At 37.8% G+C, this 17,230-nt stretch overlaps 1 protein-coding gene and 2 long non-coding RNA genes across 7 annotated transcripts in view; 1 reads left to right on the top strand and 2 right to left on the bottom strand.

Moving 5' to 3' along the window:
- Positions 1-17,230, top strand: part of HIVEP1 (HIVEP zinc finger 1) — a 145,652-nt gene that overhangs the window by 40,573 nt on the left and 87,849 nt on the right. The window lies entirely within an intron of this gene.
- LOC118500726 lies at positions 4,095-6,144 on the bottom strand. Its single transcript, XR_004903302.1, has 2 exons — positions 5,511-6,144; positions 4,095-5,434 (listed from the first exon to the last, which is right to left on the bottom strand). It is a non-coding gene; the product is annotated as an uncharacterized LOC118500726 (long non-coding RNA).
- LOC118500725 lies at positions 16,911-17,170 on the bottom strand. Its single transcript, XR_004903301.1, has 2 exons — positions 17,025-17,170; positions 16,911-16,988 (listed from the first exon to the last, which is right to left on the bottom strand). It is a non-coding gene; the product is annotated as an uncharacterized LOC118500725 (long non-coding RNA).

The raw sequence follows: 17,230 nt of genomic DNA, 5'->3' as shown, positions 1-17,230 counted from the left end.
ATGCTGTTGTAAAAGGTAAGATTTCCTTCTTTTTTATAGCCTAGTAGTATTCCATTGTGTAAATGTATCACAGCTTTTTTATCAACTCATCTACTGACAGCACTTGGGCTGTTTTCAGATATTGGCTATTGTAAATAATGCTTCAGTGAACATAGGGGTGCATATATTCTTTCCGATTAGTGTTTTAGGTTTCTTTTGATGAATTCCCAGAAGTGGGATTGCTGGGTCAAAAGGCAGTTTCATTTTTAATTTTTTGAGGAAACTCCATAGAGTTTTCCACAGTGGGTGCACTAGTGTGCATTCCTACCAACTGTATACTTGGATTCCCTTTTCTCCATATTCTCACCAATGTTTGTTGTTTGTTGATTTATTGATGAGAGCCATTCTGACTGACATGGGATGATATCTGTTAAAACCTGTATGGTTTTAATTTGCAATTTTTTGATGATTAGTGATGTTGAACATCTTTTTTGTTTGAACATTTTTTAAAATTTTAATTGTTATTCAAGTACAGTTTTCTGCGTTTTACTCCCATCCCAGCTCACCGAACATCTTTTCATATGTCTGTTGGCCATCAGTATCTCCCTTTTGGAGATGTGCCTATTCAGGGCCTTTGCCCATTTTTTAATTGGGGGGTTTGTCTTCTTTCTGTTGAGTTGTATACGTTCTTTATATATTTTTGAAATTAACCTCTTATCAGATGTATCATTGCTGAATATGTTCTCTCGGTGCATTGCCTTTTTCATTTTGTTGATAGTTTCCTTTGCTGCACAAAAGCTTTTTGTTTGATGTAGTCTCATTTGTTTCTTCTTTCCTTTGTTTCCCTTGCTCAAGGAGATATATCGTCAAAAATATTGCTACAAGAGATGTCTGAGATTTTACTGCCTCTCTTTTAGGATTTTTATGGCTTCTGATTTGCATTTAAGTCTTTTATTCATTTTGAGTTTATTCTTGTGTATGGTGTAAGTTTGTGGTCTAGTTTCTTTTACACACACACACACACACACACACACACCTCTGTTCACTTTTTCCAATACCATTTAGTGAAAAGGCTGTTTTTACTTGTACATCGTATGTTTTTCACATCCTTTGTCAAATATTGACTATAAATGTGTGGGTTTATTTATGGGGCTCGCTTTTCTGTTCCATTGATCTATATGGCCATTTTTACAGTAGTAACAGGCTGATTTTATCACAATGCCTTATAGTACAGTTTGATATCAGGTGGTGTGATTCCTTCAAATTTGTTCTTTCTCAAGATTGCTGAGGCTATTTGAGGTCTCTTGTGGTTCCATATAAATTTGTGGAATATTTGTTCTAGGTCTGTGAAATATGCTATTGGGGTTTTAATAGGGATTGCGTTGAATTTATACGTTGCTTTGGGTAGTGTGGGCATTTTAATGATGTTAATTCTTGCTCTCCATGAATACAATATATGTTTTCACTTACTTATATCTTCCTCAATTTCTTTCTTCAGTATCCTATAATTTTCCAAGTACAGCTCTTTCACCTTGTTAGTTGAATTTATTCCTAGGTACATTATTGTTATTTTTTCTGTAATAGTAAATGGGATTGTTTTCTTAATTTCTTTTTCTGATGGTGACATTTCCACAGATTTCTGAATATTAATATTGTACCCTGATAATTTTGGCAAATTCATTTATCAGTTCTAGTAGATTTTTTGGTGGAGTCTTCAGGATTTTCTATATACATTATCACGTCGTCTGTGAAAAATGACTGTTTTACTTGCACTTTTTCAACTTGGTTGCCTTTTATGTCTTCTTCTTGCCTGATTGATGGGACTAGAACTTTATTTACTATGTTGAATAAGAGTATTGAAAGCGGACATCCCTATATTGTTCCTGATCTTTGCCTGTTGATTATGATGCTGGCTGTGGGTTTATCATCTATGGCCTTTATTATGTTGAGGTATGATCCTTGTATTCCCACTTTGCTGAGAGTTTTCATCAAAACTGGGTGTTGGATTTTATTGAAATTTTTTTGCATCTATTGATATGATCATGTGGTTTTATCCTTCATTTTGTTTATGTGATATATTATATTTGTTGATTTGCAAATATTATACCAGCCTTGCATCCCTGGAATAAATCCTACTTGATCACAGTGTATGATCTTTTTAATGTATTGCTAGATTCAGTTTGCTGATATTTTGTTGAGGATTTTTAAGTCTATATTCATGAGGAATAGTGGCCTGTAACTTTTTTTCTTTGTTAGTGTCTTTATCTGATTTTGGAATTAGAATAATGCTGGCCTTATAAAATGAGTTGGGAAGTCTTCCCTCCCCTGGAATTTTGGAAACGTTTAAGGATAGGTGTTAGTTTTTCTTGCAATGTTTGGTATTATTTGACTATGAAGCCATCCAGTCTAGGACTTCTGTTTGCTGGGAGTTTTTTTGATTACTGCTTCAATTTTGTTAGTTGTAATTGATCTATTCAGATCAATTCTGAATCCTTCTTGATTCAGTTTTGGAAGAGTATATGTTTCTAGGAATTTGTCAATTTTACCCAGGTTTTCTAATTTGTTGGCATATTTGCTCATAGTATTTTATTACAATCCTCTGTATTTCTGTGGTGTCAGTTGTTAGTTCTCCTCCTTCATTTCTTTGGGTCCTCTCTCTTTTTCCTGGAAAAACTCTCCAAGAGAGTTTAGTTACAGGTTTGTCAATCTTGTTTATGTTTTTAAAGAATAAGCTCTTGGTTTCATTGATCTTTTGTATTGTATTTTTAGTCTCTATGTCATTTATTTTCTCTCTAATCTTCATTATTCCTTTCCTTCTACTTACTCTGGGCTTTGTTGTTCTTTTTTAAGTTTTTTAGTATAGGGTTAGATTGTTCAACAGAAATTTTTGTTTCTCCTTGAGGTAGGCCTGTAATGCTGAGACTTTCCCTCTTAGGACTTTTTTGCTATGTCCCATAGATTTAGAGTTGTTGTGTGTTCATTTTAATTTGTCTCCAGATAGTTTTTGATTTCTTCCTTGATCTTGTTGTTAACCCATTCATTATTTAATAACATGTTATTTAGCCTCCATGTGTTTGTGTGTTTTTCAGTTTTTTTCTTGTGATTGATTTCTACTTTTATCCATCATGGTCAGAGAAGATGCTTGATATGATTTCAGTCTTCTTAAATTTACTGAGACTTGTTTTGGATCCTAACATGTGGTCTATCCTAGAAAATGTTCCATGTGCTCTTGAAAAGAATGTATATTCTGCTGCTTTGGGATGAAGTGTTCTGAATATATCAATTAAATTCATCTGTTCTTGTGTGTCATTTAAAGCTGCTGCTCCCTTGTTGATTTTCTTCTTGGAAGATCTACCCTTTTTTGTCAGTGTAGTGTTAAAGGCCCTTACTATGAGTATATTACTGTCAATCTCTTTATGTCAATTGGGATTTGTTTTATATATTTAGTTGCTTCTATGTTGGGTGTATACATGTTTACAAGGATTATATTGTTGGATTGCTCCCTTTATCATTATGTAGTATCCTTTTTCTCTTTTATAGCCTTTGTTTTCAAGTCTATTTTGTGTGATATAAGTATTGCCACCCCAGCTTTTTGTTTGTTTGTTTGTTTCCATTTGCAAGGGATATTTTTTCTATCCCTTCATTTTCAGGTATATTTTGTGCCAGGTGGGTCTCTTGTAGACAGCATAGGTATGGGTAATGTTTTCTTCTCCATTCAATTACCATATGTCTTTTGATTGGAGCATTAGTCCATTTACATTTGAGGTTAGTATAGGTAGGTACTTACTCATTGCCGTTTTTTTCTTTATACCTATGTTCCTCTCTCTCTTCCTTTTTTCTTTCTTCTTAAAGCAGACCCTTTAATATTTCATGCAGTACTATTTTGGTGGTAATTAGCTCCTTTATATAGTTATTTATTTATTTGTCTGGGAAGCTCTTTATTTCACCTTTAATTTTAAATGATAGCCTTGCTGGATAGAGTAGTCTTGGTTGTACGTCTTTGCTTTTCATCACTTTGAATATTTCATGACAGTCCCTTTTGGCTGAGGTGTTTCTGTTGAGAAATCAGCAGATAGCCTAATGAGAGCTCCCTTGTAGGTAGCTAACTGCCTTTCTCTTGCTGCATTTAAGATTTCCTCTTTGTCTTTAGCCTCTGCCATTTTAATTATAATATGGCTTGGTGTGGCGCTCTTTGGGATTGGGACTCTGAGTTTTCTGAACTTGTGTGACTTTTTCCTTCCACAGGTTAGGGAAGAGTTCAGCCATTATTTCTCCAAACAGGTTCTCTCTCCCTTGCTTCTTCTTTTTTCTGGTATTCCTATGATGCCGGTGTCGTTACTCTTGATGTCCCACAGGTCCCTCAGACTCATTTTTTTATTCCCTTTTTGTTGTTATTTTTGGGTGCTTGTAGTTATCTTGTCTTCTAAATAGCTTATTTGATCCTCTGCTTCATCTAACCTTCTGTTGATTCCTTCCAGTGTATTCTTCATTTCATATAGTTTATTCTTCATTTCTGACTGGTTCTTTTTTATGGTTTCTATGTTTTTTTAATGCTTATTATCTCATTGTTAAGTTCTTACTGAGGTCATCCATCCTCTCCCTAAGGTCCTTGAGCATCCTTATAACCATTGTTTTAAACTGCATCTGGTATCTTGGTTGTTTTGTTCTTTCATTGGGGACATATTTCTTTGTCTCCCATTTTTTTCTGCCTTTTTTGTGTTTGTCTCTGTGTATTAGGTAGATCTGCTCAGACTCACAAGATTGTTATAAGGCCTTTCTGATGTAGGTGCTTTGTGGGTCTTAGTGGTGCAGTCTCCTAGATCATCTGAGATAGGTGCTCCAGAAATGAGTCTTATGTAGGTTATTTGCCCCCTCCTGTTGTATTTGAGTCTTGAATGCTATTGGCCCATTTGTGGGTAGAGTTAACCCTCAGACTGACTGGCTATAAAATAGACCTCATTGACCATGTATGAGTCATTGTGCAGGGGCTGCCCTCCAATTCGGAGTTGTTTGCAACAGTGTGTGATGCCTGCCACAGTACCTCTTTGGCTGTGTCATATGTTTGGCTAGTTGGGTCAAGCTCTGGTGTGGTTTGAAGCCTGCTGCTAGTTATGTTGGCTCTGGGCCCACTTGGCTGGGGTTCTGGTGCAAGTTGATGTCAGACGTTTTGTGTAACCAGCCTTAGGCTATCTGTCTGGAGCCACCACGCTAGTCACTGTTTGTGGCTGCATTTCCTGGGCCTGGGTGTGTGGGGGAGGGGGCCAGGCCGTTGTCAGAAATTAGTATCTTGTAGCTCTGAGGGGGTGGGGGCAACCAATAAAAAAGGTTCAAGGCTCCCTGAGGTCAGTGTCCATTTATTGGCTACTCTGCCACCTTTTGAGGTTGCCTGGACTTTTTCCAGAGTCTTATGAAGAAAAACCGTATTGTGGGCCTAAGCTGGCCATGCCCCACAGACCTTTCTTTCTTTTTTTTTTATTTTATTTTAATCATTGTTCAAGTACAGTTTTCTCCCTTTTGCCCCCATTCCAGACCTTTCCACATGACACAAGCTCGATAGGGCAGGGCGACCAGGTTGGGTGGATGGGGCTAGTGGCTTTCCTACTTGGGAGCAGGGTAATCAGGCACTAGATGGGGATAATGTGGCTCCTACTCCAGAGCCATGCCAGTCAGTCTCTGCTAGAGTCTCCAACTCTAGGTTCCCCAGGGAGGAGTGCACCACAGGTTCACATTCTGTGCAGCCAGCTGTCCCCATTGCAGGAGCAAGCTCAAAATGGTAGGGCTACCCAGACTTTGGCAAACAGATTGAGAAAGCCTTCTGCTGGGGGTGGGAGGTGGGGAAAGCTGCACTCCTCCCCTTAGCTCTGTAGTAATGCCTACACAAGCCCTGGACTGGAGTCTCTGAGGGAGATTCACTCCCAATGTCACAACTCTGAGCAGTGTTCCCTTCCCCCTATGGAAATTAACTCAGCAGGACAGGGCCAGTGAGACTTGGATAACAAATCAAAGCAGCCTTCTTTTGGGGGTGACACTGGCTTACAGAAAGGGAACAGCCTTCATGCCTCCGCTTAGCTCCCCAGTTGCATTGTCAGAGGACTAGCGCTTTGAAGGTCCCACATCTGAGAAGCATTGTGTCCCCTACCCCTCTCCAGAACTGAGCTCAGCAGGATGGGGCCACCAGGAGTTGGAAAAAGAGGGTCTTCCATAAGGACTGGTGCTGCTGAATCCATGGGAGGGAGGAAAGATTGGCCTCTGTTCCAAAGCCACACATTTCAATGACTATCTTGAGTGTCTGCCTATAGATTTTCCAGAAAAAGAGCATGCCACAGGTCTCTGTTGGGTACAGCCACCAGTCCTTTCTGCTGGACTTGAGCTGGGCAGGGTGGTATCGCCAATATGTGTAGGACCAGGTTAGTGCATGCCCCAAGCTGGTGCTGTAAGAATAGGAGTGCCCAGTCCTGGGAGATGGCACCTGAGGCCGGTGTGGGATATTAACTCAGGACCAGGACCTCCAGGCTCTCTCTCCAGAGCCACACCAATCAGATATTCTCTTTATGACTCCCATATACCCTGAGTTGCTTTCCCTCTCTACCAGAGCCCTGGGTGAGTGAGTGCCTGAGATCAAGTTGCTGTGCATTGGCCCTTTAGGAGAGCACCTGGGATCTTAGCAGACTCTCTCTTCTTCTCAGTGGACAGAACCCCTGCTGATTTTCATTGCCAGATGTAATGCAGGCTGCTCTTCCTGGACCTGGTGCTCTGTGTTGGGGGTCTTGTTGTGGAGTTGAGACCCCATGATCCTCAGGGGATTTGCAGCAGAGATATCCATATCCCTCCAGCTTTTTAGCCTCTGCCCGTGGGTGCCAGCGCCAGCCCCCTCTGCATCTTCATCCTTCTTACCAGACTCTGTAGTTTCTTCTCCATATCTTTGGACATAATAGTCCTGTTCATGTGCCCTTCATTTACTCATTTAGGTTGGTTGCTTTATAATTTAGCTGTAAATTGGTTTGGCTCCAGGAGGAGGTGTATGTAACTTTCCCCTACTCTGCAGCAATCTTGGACTCCCAAATTTTTACCTTTTTAAAAAAGTAATCAGGATTGGCAGGATCCTTTAAAACATGCATTATGAATATTGTTAATAGTACCAGTATACCATTCTATATTTGAAAATTCAATATAAAGGTCCAAAGTAGAATGTTTATTTTTCAAAATATCTTTCTAGTTGAGTTGAAGAACTCCAGAGGTCAAAAATCAGAGGTCAGATTTTTTTCTTTTTTATTATTATTTAAGTGGAAATGCTCTCAGTCTTTGTGAAAATGGCACAGAAGCTTGTTTCTCAGGTCCTGGCCTTTGAACAAAGTAGTGAAGCTGTTCTTCCTGCTTGGAAACATTTTTGTTGTTTTCTCATCCCTAGTCTGCTCAGTTCAAACCAAAATCAATCCTTGATGTTGTGTATGTGGTGGGTCCACTGAGCACATTGGCTGTTCACTGCATTTTAGTAAGAATGTCAGTAAGAGAAAATAGTAAAATAGCTATTCATTGAGTATCCAAAATTTTGTATTCTAACAGACAGCCATTTCCTGGTTATCCAAAGCATAAGTGAGCATATGAAAAAAGGTGTGTGTTGGGTGATTCTCCAAAGCCATTTATGACAACATTTGTATCACGGGGTTTAGGTAATCAAGTAATAAGAGTAACATGGTAGCTCTTTGAAACATGCTAACATGTAGGAATATTGGTATATGGAAGTTTGGGGTTGATGGTATTTATTATGGCATTATTCATCCATATTTAAGGTAAAGGTGGTTTTGGCACCTGTTCCTCATCACGAGTAGCCCCCCCATCTGAGGCATTCTCTTTATGCCTTTCTCTATTTCTCAGTCTCTAAGAGTCACCTGATAGGTGGGGCATCACTCTGGGAAAGAGGAGCCCATGGTGTTTGACCTTGGCAGTTAGCTTGTAGGGTGATGGTGCTCCATTCCTGTGTTCAGTGGAGTGTGTAAGGAGGCTTTGCACAGACCTTCATGCTGGTTGCTCTGCCTGAAACAGTTGCTTCTCTTTAAATGACAATATAATATTAAAAATCTAACAAGTGCTTTTTGACATACAGGGTGGGGCAAAGGTACGGTTGTTTGTATGAGAGTAAACTCTGTTTCATATACTCACAACTGTAAGCCTACTTTTGCCCCACCTTTGTACAGTTGACCCAGTTCTCTGTTCACAAATTAACACAAGTGGTGAAAGAAGATTTTTTTTCCTGCTCCCTCAGATAATAAATACCGCTTATGTGTATTATGATTTACAGATGATTTGAGACTATTTTTTAATTGCACTTATGGATATCCAACTAATAGTGTATATTTTCCTGGTAAGTTTAAGTAGTTTTACTGAGTAAGGTTCCTTTGTTTTTAGCATGCCTTATTTGAGACTTCAACAAATTTTATTATGTAATGAAGGAACATTTCTGTTGTGAAATTTTGCTTTTTTTTTTTTTAGATGTAACTGTTACAGTGAGAGAGAACATCTGGAATTTGATAAATTAGCCTGTAGCATTAAAATGAGGATGAACAATCAGGTATTCCTGGGAGGTGCTTCTGACTGGGGTGAGGGTGGTGGGAGTCATGGGCTCTCACGAAGTGTCTAGGTCAATACACAGTCAGTGTCTCTGCCCCTGTTGCTCCTGAGAAAATCGAAGCTTCCTATCTATCTGATCAACTTGGCCTAGGTTTCTCACTTGTAACCCGTCCTTACACTGACACTGCTGTCTGCCTTGAGCACAGGGGCTCCTACTCCACCAGCCCCAGGGGGAGCAGCCCTGTCTTTAGGAAACCACTATCAGGTTTATCATCTTATTTTTCCCACTTACTGTGCCTGGGTAGAGCCAAGTACTTCATGTGAACAGGCCTTGTGTTTCTTGAACAGACCTGGGTTTCTTTGGTTCTTTTCTAGTCTTTACTTATGCTTTTCTGCAATGAGCTGTGCTCTTGCTCTTGGTTGCCACCAGTCATAAAGCTCCTTTGACGGAGCCCAAATGTACTGGAGATACAGAAGTCTCTGGGAACCACAGTCATTGCTGCTGGGTTGACCATTGTGTTAAGGCCTATCATCAGTAAACTGTGTGCGTGTACTTACATACACTAACACACGTATATTTAGGACAAAAATGAGGACAACAGGCTTTTCGCTGAACCTCTTTGATCTTGTATCTTCTTTCTCTCACAATGAGAAACCTTATTCTCAGTGATTCCTACCATAATAGAGTCACTTATTTGCTGTATCCCATGATAGACAACAGTTTCAGAATAATAATACCAGCACCACCATCAATGTGTATGTATGTTTTCTTTTGTCCTTAGAGTATTTACCATTAGGGATATGCAGTTCAGGCATTGTGTTTTAATGCCACTCATTCCTCTCTGTATGGCTATGCCACCATTCAGTACATACTGACATTCATTTGTCACATTTTATTTTTAATTTTTAGGGATGGTTTTAGTTAAATTTTTATTTTGTAATTACAGAAAATATTTACATGGTTCCAAAGTATACTCTAGAAAACACAGTATTGTGAAAGAATTCCAGCTTCTGTGTCTGTCACCCCCCCCTTCAGTAAGTAACCTTTTAAAATTGCCATGGACTTTTTTCCAGTTTTATCTTTACTGGGGATGTACATGTGCATATGTGTGTAAACATATATGTTACATAATTTATGGGTAAAATATAAAAATACAGTTATATGTAGATGTACACTGACTTATGCTGTATATTTGTAAAGAAAAAGGAACTAGCTTAATTATATTTTACACATTAACATGCAGACTGTAATTTTTTCTTCTCCCTGCTGTGGGAGAAGGAGGTTGTGGGGAGGGCTGTGTATGAGTGGGTATTCTAAATTTGCCCTGTTTGAGGGATTGAAGTTTTTTTTGGTTACTGTTATTTTTCATCCTTCATGACTCTTGCTCAGTGTGCTCCTTCTTTGCTTTTGGTTAGCTTCTCTGTTCATAATTACATTTGCTCATAATTATGCTTCAGCAGTCTTGGGAGAGAACCTTTGTGGCTTTTTAAAAAATTATTCTTTTATATGAACTTGCCCAGATGAGTTATAGGAGGAACTGTCCTCTCTGGTTTCAAAATGAGTTTGAACTCCATGTAGGGGGACTTTCCAAATGAGTAAAGCATGCTATGGCATGTGGTTAGCCAGTAAAAATCTAAAAGACTGCAACAGCTGTTGCTAACGTGTGAACCATGCCTTCGGGTTAGAAGCACTATACAGTGTTTGGAAACTTTTAACTTCCAGTTGTACACAGCTCTAAATGAAGACATAAATGTCTTCTGATGATAAGAAAACCATGGTATACCCATTCAGATTATGAATATATTAATTCTTTACCTTTAGATTATGTTTTATCTAATAAGGAAGCATGTATAAATAATGAAATATAGCTTACCAGAAACACCCAAAGTAGGCAAACACTTATTTAAAGGCTGCCTATTGATAATAACAGTTTCCATGATTTAAAAGTGGGTGCAAAATGGTTAGGAAAAGTTACCTTTTGAGAACTTGTAAAACATGTTTAGTCAGTAATATCTTAGAGTTGAGGGGTGAGGATTTTCATCACCATCGTTTTTAAAAAGTTTGATTTTCATAACTGTAAAAGCTATATAGTTCCTGTGATTGGACTTGGTGTGTATTACACTTTGTAACTGTAATTTTCCCCTGCATCAGAAGCCTTTTTGTGCAGGTGTATAGGTGCTTTAGTTCACATAATCATCTTAGAGAAAATCTAAAAGGATATGTGTCAAGACTATATGGTGTTGCAGAATACAGGTTTGCAGGAAATACGATACAAAATTATTATAAATATTTCCTACATGCTAGTTCTCTCATATGTTGGGATGCTCTTTGACATGTCCAGCCAAATTCTACTTTCTTGTCTTTAAATATCGAGATGCCCTGATGGCAATTTATGGTTTGTTTAAAGGGAGAGCGGGGTTTTCTTTTGGTCAAGTTAGAAGATATAGTTTACTAAGGATAAAAAAATAAGAGAAACAGTGCAGAAATGTGCCATAAGCTCTGAAAAAAATTATAGGAAAACATTCTTTATGCTAACTTAACTCAAATGTTTGGATATAACAGAAAACATAAATAGATACCTGCAAGTCTTAGGAGCAAGACCAACGGAAACATCCTAAGGCCCTGTGGAGAGTTCTCGGACTGAGTAGCCCAGTTGACTCCATGTCTTGACTGAAACCAAAGTGGTGGTGGTAAGGGGATGTTGTGTGTTGGTTTATGTACTGCCTCAGCTAGGGTATATTTGGAGGGAAAAGAAAATGCTGGTTTTCCTTTCCCAACCTTATCAAATGCAAACAAAACAGGACGACATAAAAACATAAGAACCCATTAAACATTTAGAACCCAAGCAATGAATAATTTGAGTAATTTTTAATCTGAATACCTCATTGTATGAGCCAAAACCATATACTTTAACCATAGACCTTAGGGGCTTAGATGCTTTTCATGGTGCTGAATCCTTCAGGATCTTGCCTTTCCCTGTTTTATGAAGGGGAACCCCCAAAGCCAGGAATTTATTTATTAAAAATTTGTGTATTTATTTAATGTTTAAACTTCAGTCACCTGCAAAGTTCTCTCCGTTTGATGCAGTACACCTACTGAGACTTTTTTCCCCAATGCTCAGAACAGTTTTTGAATGTGTCAATTTTGATGTGTTTTAAGTGCTTCTGCCATTTCTTTGTTTTGCCTCTTCCACATTGGCAAAATATTTCCCTTTGAGGACTTTTTTTTATTCAAGGAAAGAAAAAAAAGTCACTGGAGTGAGATTAGATGAATAGGGAGGTTGGGGCATGGGGGTCATGCCATTTTTGGTCAAAAACTGCTGAACACTCAGTGCTGTGCAGGCAAGTGCACTTGTAAATCACCTATTGTGAAACAGGCAAACCCACTGAAAGAATCTTCAAAAAAAAAAAAATTCATTGAGGCCGAATGCAGCCTCTCACACAATGCCTGCTGGTGCAATGATACAGATGGGTTCTTAGAGCATCCACTTAACAGGGGAAGCACATTAACTACAAGGGCCCAATCTCCTGAAGATAATTCAGTTTTGTCTTTGGGGTGGAGTCCCATTCTACTCTTAGACTTAATAAAGGTTGAATAACTTTGGCCTCTTTTGCTGAGCTGTTCGCAGCCTTTATGCGTTAACTGGAATTTCTTAACTCTAGGGTGCACCCACACCTCATCCTGAGCTTTACCTCTGGGAATCTTCCCTACCCTGGGCTGGACTGGTTGAGGGACAGCTCCCACCACCCCCAAGTGGTCCTCCATGAAAATGCCTCTTGTCTGTTGCTAAACCTTAGGATGCCTACCACATTGGTGGTTATTTGGTAAATGTTTGCCGAATAATTAAATGAAAGTTTAACCTGCCCTTTTCATGGGACAATAAAAAAAATGTGTCCACATGACTGGGAGTATTTAAAATTTTTTATTGACCATTCTGTTGTATTGTTTTCCTTGTAAGCACAACTGTTTTGGATTTTAATTGATTTTTCCTTGAGAATACATCTTTTGAAGGATGTTAAAGCCAGCACATTTATATTGGTCATCAACCAATGGTGGGAACTTGCTCCATGCTGTTTCAGTTGGGATTCTCAGTATTGATAACAATTTACAGAATTTGATTTTTCGGTGCAGCTCATGGATTACAACATACATTTTTAAATAGAACACTTTAAAATTTATCAGTTGTTATTAGTCATTTTCCTATGGATGGGGATTCTTCTTTCCAATCTCTGTAGCCATAAGAAGTATAATCTAGCCATTGTTTTTATTTAAAAAATACATTTAGGATATGAAACTGTTCAAATAATTATAATAAAAACTAAGTCTGATAACGCTTGAAGATTAGATTAATCTGTTCAGTTTTTCCCTCCTGTAGGACTATTAACAGATTAATAGATAATTTACTATTTGGTTTAAAAAGTAAAAAACAAATAAACAAAAAAAAGATACCCTTGCCTTTTCTAAGTAAATATGAACTTGCTAAGAAACAATGCATATTGAGTACTGAGTGTGTTTCATAATCATAACAGATGGCCTCTCTTTGTCTCTAAGAAAGCTGAATTACAGGACAGTTACCATCTCAAAGGGTTCTTAGCTCAAATACTAGGATGCTGAGATACAAAGGGACTTCCTGAAATACTGACTTGGTAATGCAACTCAGCAAATCATTTTTGGATTCTCAGTCACATTATGTAAGTGGTCATACAGATGAATTTTTAACTCTAATTTTCCTAAGTTGCTTACCCACCCATTAAATGGTGGAAGGTGTTCTGAAATGCAGAATGAGTAGAATGCACTACTGTTACTTTAAGAAGGAAATTAAGTAGGGAGGGAAAAGGGGGATGTTGTGACTGCTGACATTTGTGGCCTCTTTTCATTTGCGTAAGAGGTGGACTGCTTTTCTGTAGCTGCGGTTGCCATGGAGAGGTAGTGGGGGAGGACTCCTAGGACCGCAGCCTGTGAGAGCAATTTTGTCTTAGAGCTGTTCCAGAATATGACGAGAAGGGGCAGGGAGCTCAGGTGTGCCACGTCGGCACAGATTATGGGGGCTGGCTGACCTGTCATGGCTGGTAACGTGACTTGTGCAGATACCCCTGGGTGTGACAGACATGTTTGTGGAAGTGCCTGTGGATTCTCTATGTGAAGTGAAAGGATTGTAATGTTGTATGTATTTCCACCCTTCATATGATTTCTTGATTAAAAGAGTCTGAACATATTAAACCAAATGTACACCCTTGTTATCATAAGAAACTAACTTCAGTCGGCATGTTTGCATATTGATAAATGACATAAATAGCAAGTCAAATAAATTATGATGGGAATAATACACTCAGAAAAGCTAATATGGTAGGTTAAACTGTAACCAAACATGAATGTGTTACTAACCTGGCATCATTAATATACGCATGTTATAGAGGGTGTAGCTAGCTAATACAAGAAAAATGAAATAATGAAAGTTGTAAGAATTTTTCTACATAATAGGTAGAGGAAAACCAGTTGTGTGTTTTGTTGATAAATATGCTTGTATCTTAAGAGCTGAATTTTAGGAATTTTGTCATTGCTGTTAAATTTTTATAAGGAATGTTTTTATGTCAAATACAAAATTGTTAGTGAGTTTGTAGTATGATCATTTATGGCTTTTTTTGTTTTCTTAACGTACATGGTAAATTGAATATGATGATACTAGTCTTGTTTTCTCGTGGATATCATTATGGATAATGCCTTTGTTTAAAAACAAAAGTGATTAGTAATTTTAACCTAAACTCTAACCTACTGTTTAAAGTATTTCCAAGTGAATGGAAATTAAATGTTTCTCTCTAGGAAATCATATAATATGTACAGTTTACCAAATATAAAGAAACTTATTTGACCTCTCAGTTTTCTGATAATATCTGAAATGAGAGCTTTTTTCTGTATATTATTGTTTAGAATATTGTTTCATAGTATTTGAGTCAGAAGTGGTTTACGTAGAGAATACATTGTAAGGTTGTTACAGTCATTGATTACTTAATGCATATTACAGTCTTTTAAAGAATGATAACTAGTTGCCTGATTTAGTCCATGAAAGAAATGCCAAACCAAGTATTTTTTTAAATGAAGGTAGTGTTATGTGAAATCTAGACATGATGTCATTCATAGTGGTATATGGTACTACTAATAATGGTATATAGCATTACTGAAAAGCTTTGTAAAATGTACAAATTTATTACAAAATTTACTTGAAAGATGTTACTTCAAGTTAAAGTAATTCAGAAATTAGTAAGTATTTGTTGCAGATTATATGTAAAACTATTCTTTAGATTATAACCTTAGATAGCTTACTAAAAACTTTTATTTCTTTTCTGTTTGGAATATTGTATATTAAGATGAGCTTTCTTTACTTTTAAATATATTTAAAGGTATAAAGGTTTATAAATTATTAGATGTAGATATTGATGAAATTGATATTTTCATGTTTTTTTTTTGTTTTTTAGTTAATTATAAGCTACACCTGTTCAACAGGAAAACCAAAATTAGTTTTCTGCACTACTCATGCATGTCAGAGGGCATGAGGTATAAATTATTTGTGTATTTTTTAGATAATAATAGGTAATTTTTACTGAGTATCAATTGCAAGGTAACTACTTTTCTAAACATCTATGCTTGCTGCCTTTTCTGAATCTCACATAACTTTGTGAGGTGAGTGGTTTTTTTTCCTCCTATGTTACAGTGAAGAAACTGACTTCTAGAAGGTTACTTGTCCAATTTCATAAGAGATAAGAAGGGTTGGACCAGGACTTGAAGCCGTGAAAGTTTTAACCACCATTCTTCACTATTTCTTGCATGTAAAGACTGTAATCTAGCATAGTGGGAAAACCTTGCCTTTCAGGCATCCTGGGATGGAACCCCAGCTTTCCATGTCTTAGCTGAGGGACATAGCAACAGTTGCACCTCTCCATGCCTTAGTTTGTTCATAGGTAATTCACAGTAGTAGTTATTGCTAACGTGTTATTATTCATAATGTTAAAATATAAGATAGTAATCCAATTATGTATTGTTGCTCTGTTTGGAAATGATTAATAGAATAAAAAAAGTAAAGGATATGATTAAAGTATCAGTGAACTTTTTAGAGTTCACTCAATATCCACTCAAATATCTATTAATATACAGCAGGGTTTCTCAGTCTTGATAGTAATGAGATTTTTGGACTGGATAATTCCTTGTTGTGGGGGCTGCCCTGTATGTTATAGCAGCATCCCTGGCCTCTACCCACTAGATGCCAGCTGCAGCCTCTGCCCCTTGATTGTGACAACAAAACATGTCTTCAAACATTGCCAGATGCTTTTCAAAGGGCAAGATCACCTCTGACTAAAAATCACTACCACATATATATATGGAAAGAGAGAGAGAGAGAGACAGTGATGAAGTAAGTAAGCATAATATAATTATAGAGTGTATTGAGGATGCTGTTGGAAAAGACCAAGATGCTCTAAGTGAGAATAATGCAAGGCAGCAGCAGGCTGGTTTTGGTGGCTGGTGTGGCTGTGTATGGAGTATGGGTTAGACAGAAGGGAGTAGCATGAAAATACATGGAGACCAGTGTAGAGGCTGTAGCAGAAGTCTCAGTGAGATGTGAGGGCTTGGACCAGGTGGTGGAGGTGGACAGTTTGAAGAGGTTTTTGGAGGGATAATCAGAGGACTCAGAAGTTACTAGAGTGTTACGCTCTTGACAACAAAGAATAAAGAACAATGAAGGTTTGTGAAGTGGATACTGGCTAGTCTATTGGGCTGACTCACCAAGTGAACCCACTGTGTGCCAGCTTGGCCATGCACAGGATTTATGTGTGTTACTCTGCAGAGTTAGACATTACCAAATGTCCTAGACCTTTGTGAATATTGGAAATCACAAGTCTTAAGTCTGAGACTGCCAAGTGACTGCATGCTTATTGTGAAACTTGAATGACTTGCCTCGCTTTAGAGACTAGGAATGATCCTGAGAGATGAGAGATCTCTCATTTTGGCAAGTGACATTCCTTGGCACATACCACTGCTGCTTCCTGGGTGCCTGTCCTTACCTGTCTCTTCCCACTTTTCTGTCCTTGGTCACAGAGCTTTCTCCTCTATTGCCTTCACTGGCAAAGTAAATAATTCTTTGGACATCAAATAATTACCATGCTTTCTGAGGTTTACAGATTTCTTAAAGCAGTGTCTCCTTGTGTTGGGTACAGTATAAGACATACATTTAATAAAGGGTAAGGCCCGAGCATTCCAGACTCTTGCTGGGAAACCAGATCGAGTTTTATTTTGCAGCAAATAACCTCAACATTCTGTTTTCTGGGGCTACTTTAGTAATTTATCACAGGTATTACTTAATGATCTTTTGTTAATAATGGCAAGTAAAGTCACTGAGAGTTGTAATTGAAATTTAAATGTTGTTATTGTAGATTGCAATGCCATTTACCTCAGCAATAATGATAAAATTATCATTATTATTTACCTCAGCAATAATGATAAAAACTTTTTTCCCCTCAAAATTATGTTGTTGAAATTGTGTGTATCGTAGTGTGTCAGTGATTTCTACCATAGTAAAATGGAAATTAATTTCTGATCTGAATGGAGGCTGTGGATGCTTAGGTCCAGCCTATAGGGAGACAAAGAGAGAGGAAGAGAGAGAGAGAGAGAGAGAGGTGGAAGGGGAGAGAG

The sequence above is a fragment of the Phyllostomus discolor genome, chromosome 5 (assembly GCF_004126475.2).
Source record: "Phyllostomus discolor isolate MPI-MPIP mPhyDis1 chromosome 5, mPhyDis1.pri.v3, whole genome shotgun sequence".
NCBI classification, from domain to species: domain Eukaryota; kingdom Metazoa; phylum Chordata; class Mammalia; order Chiroptera; family Phyllostomidae; genus Phyllostomus; species Phyllostomus discolor.
Note: the sequence above shows the minus strand (reverse complement) of the source record. Positions and strands in the feature narration are given on the sequence as shown.